Source organism: Rutidosis leptorrhynchoides, chromosome 5 (genome assembly GCF_046630445.1).
Source record: "Rutidosis leptorrhynchoides isolate AG116_Rl617_1_P2 chromosome 5, CSIRO_AGI_Rlap_v1, whole genome shotgun sequence".
NCBI lineage: Eukaryota > Viridiplantae > Streptophyta > Magnoliopsida > Asterales > Asteraceae > Rutidosis > Rutidosis leptorrhynchoides.
The window spans coordinates 356636248-356639943 of NC_092337.1; the positions used below are offsets into that span (position 1 = coordinate 356636248).

Genomic DNA, 3696 nt, shown 5'->3' on the forward strand with positions numbered 1-3696 from the left:
TTCGACGCTTATTTTCTTATTTTTATTTTTCGACTGTTTGTTTTTCGACACTTATTTTTCGACCTTTTATTTTTCGACATTTTTCGAAGCGCTCTTTTTCTTTCTTATTTCTCGACGCTCTAGTTTTTAGGACATAGAATTTTCTATTTCTTCTCTAAAAATTCAAAACGAAAAATTATTTTAAGCGGTTAAATTGATAGACATCCAAATTTTCTGGTTCGTAGTAATAGTTGGATTTGTTAGTGGCGAGTTGTGGGCTTCCGATTTAAAGGGTCCTGGCTACCTGCTGCATCTATTGGCTATTTGAAACGTGGGAAAAATCAGAAAAGTCTATTAATTTGATAACTTATATAATTTTTATCTTTATAACTAATAGGATATTCAGTGAATGCACCGAGCAAAACGTTCACCACCTTTCATTCGTTCACCACCTGTAACTCGATCAAGACATCTAGCCAATATTATCGCTGTTGATTTTTATTTAGAATCATCATCTAGTCAAACAAGTACTCCAACTCAAAATCCCGATAATCCATTTTTTGAACCCGACTTCAAAATTGAAAACCCGGAGGATATTCAAGAACAATTCCAAGATCCAGAACCACTAATCATTCCTCCTGAACCACAAACCGTTAAATCAGAATCCTCTAGTGATTCGTATTCAACAATTTCAATTATGGAAGTAACGAAACCTCTAAGTATGGAAGATCGAATGAGAGCCACACGCACGGGCCAAGGTTACGCCATTATTAAGCCAGACATCAATGCGCCAGATTATGAAATCAAAGGACAAATCCTACACATGGTAACTAATCAATGCCAATATAGTGGTACGCCAAAAGAAGATCTAAACGAACATCTTCAAACCTTTAATAAGATCTGTACTCTATTCAAAATAAGAGAAGTTGAGGATGAACATATCTATCTCATGTTATTTCCCTGGACTTTAAAGGGAGAAGCCAAAGATTGGTTAGAATCGTTACCCGAAGGAGCGATTGATACATGGGATGTGTTAGTTGAAAATTTTCTTAAACAATTCTTTCCGGTATCTAAAGCCGTGAGACTTCAAGGAGAAATAGTTACGTTCACGCAAAAGCCAAATGAAACATTATATGAGGCGTGGACAAGATTCGGAAAATTGTTGAGAGGATGTCCTCAACATGGTTTAGATACTTATCAAATAGTACAAATATTCTACCAAGGATGCGATATTACTACACGAAAAGACATCGACATAGCAGCTGGTGGTTCCATTATGAAGAAAACCGCAACTGAAGCTCACAAAATTATTGATAACACAGCCTCCCACTCACATGAGTGGCACCAAGAAAAAGATATTTTTCGTTCATCTAAAGTGGCTAGAGCCGATTCTAGCCATGACTTTGATTCCTTTTTCGCAAAAATAGATGCTTTCGAGAGACGAATGGAAAAGATGAATAAAGATATTCACGCAATACGAATCAGTTGTGAGCAATGCAGTGGACCACACTTAACGAAAGATTATCACATTGAGCAAACGATGGAACAACGTGAGAATGTTTCCTACATGAACCAAAGGCCGGGAAATAATTAACAAAATAATTATCAACCGCCAAGGCCAAACTTCAATCGAAATCAAAACATTCTTTACAATCCAAATGGACCCAACAATAACTCGTATAACCAATAAGGTCCGAATAACCAACCAACTCAAAATAACACTTTCAATCAACAAAGACCTAGCTTGTATAAACCACCACAACAAACCGAAGAGAAAAAAGCCAAATCTAGAAGAAATGATGGCAAAGCTAATGGAATCTCAAACACAATTTATTACATCTCAAACCCAAACAAATGAGAGGTTTGATCAGTCATTAAGAACTTAACAAGCTTCCATTTTAAATCTAGAAAAACATGTAGGTACTCTTGCTAGCATGATGAGTGGGAAGGAACAAGGAAAGCTACCGAGTAATACTGAAGTAAATCCTCTAAATAAAAACGTTAATATGGTATCATAAATTCTGAAAAACCAGCATAAGAAGATGGGAAGGTTTTAGATGTGAGTAACAATGAAGAAGTTACAACACCACCACCACCCGAGTATGTAAAGCCAGTGGTGACACCATACAGACCACCCATCCCGTTTCTAAGAAAAGGAGTTGAGTATGAGCAAGTAATAGGTAATAAAGTTTGTGATACCTCTGGAAAGAAGAAGAAGAAGAATAAGAAAATGTAAGAAACAAAAACCGTAAATATAAACCCGGTGAAGACAGTTCCACCAAAACTTCCACCCAGGTTGGGTGATCCGGGTGAATTTATTGTTCCTTGTCTACTTAGTGATTGTGTCATGTATGATGCACTAGCAGATTTAGGTGCAAGTGTGAGTGTTATGCCTCTTTCATTATATAAGAGATTAGTATTAGGTGAGTTAAGTCCAACAGAGATGATTGTTCGACTCTTTGATCAAACCATTAGGCACCCAGTTGGAATTGCTGACAACCTACCCGTTCAAGTAGGTAATTTAACATTTCTAGTCGAATTTATTGTCATTGACATATAAGAGGACCCAAACATTCCTCTAATTTTAGGTCGACCATTCTTAGCGTCCACCGGGGCGTTATTTGATGTAAGAGAGGGTAGAATGACACTTAGTAATGATGAAAAATCGATCACCTTTGTGAGTCGAAACACTAAATCTCCACCAACCAAAACTGTTGAACCAACAAAAACGATTGGTAAGAACCATATTGTTTTACCAACTCCAACGGTAGTGCTTAACAATAATAAAACGCCTAAGTGTAGGGAAGATGAAGCAACACCTAATGATGACCTGATAACAAAGAACCCCGTTGTTGATACGAAATTAAATGACCCCGTTATTAATAGTTCAATCAAGAAACTTATTAAACGGATTCGTGATACTAGAACCAAGGGGAACTTTAAGTTATGTAACCGGTTAGTATCCAATCTATCGCCTAAAGAAAAAGCGAAACTAGTTGAATTTGTGGATATTACACAGGAATCCGACCAATGGCTTAAAGCAAAAGTCACAGATATGCAAGTTGATTATGGTTCAAAGAAAATTGACGATAAAGTTAATCACAATTTCGACACCACAGCTACCTAAGTGTGGGGAGATTCAAATGTTCTAAAAGGAAAACGCTATCTAGGGTTAGTTGTTCTGTTCTCGTGTAGTTCCGAGAATGAAATCCGATTTGTCTTTTCCACTAGCAAACACTAAAGAACTAGTTTTCTCCCCCATTCTAAATTTTTGTTTTGTAGGTTTTGTATTAAATTAATACGCATTTTTAAATTTAATTTTTGTGCGATTTTAAAAAACAAAAATTTACTTTATTTCATTAAGTTTAAAAAATGATTTCTAAAATTCATCGTAAGTTGAAGACTAGGTCATGAAACCGAAATTGCTTTACCCGAGGGCGGGGCGAAAAATTTTGTTATCATTATTTTTAATTTTATTGATCTAAAGTATACCAAAAAAAAAAATTAAAAAAAAAACCCAAAAATCTTTTCTTTTAAAACAATCGCTTTAAAAACGACAAATTTTAAATTTTGTCGAGGGACGGACTAGGTAAAATACCGAAACTACCTAAAGTAAAAGGAAACAAAATTTTAAAAAAATTTATTCATTTAAATTGTTTTAATAAATAAAGGTTTTATAAATATATATATATATATATACATACATATATATATATA

The 3696-nt window shown here is 34.9% G+C and overlaps 1 non-coding gene across 1 annotated transcript; it reads right to left on the bottom strand.

Annotated features, from left to right (window-relative positions):
* Positions 1-1060: 1060 nt before the first annotated feature.
* On the bottom strand, positions 1061-1167 carry LOC139850845 (small nucleolar RNA R71). The gene has a single exon (XR_011760223.1). It is a non-coding gene; the product is annotated as a small nucleolar RNA R71 (small nucleolar RNA).
* Between the last annotated feature and the right edge of the window lie 2529 nt (positions 1168-3696).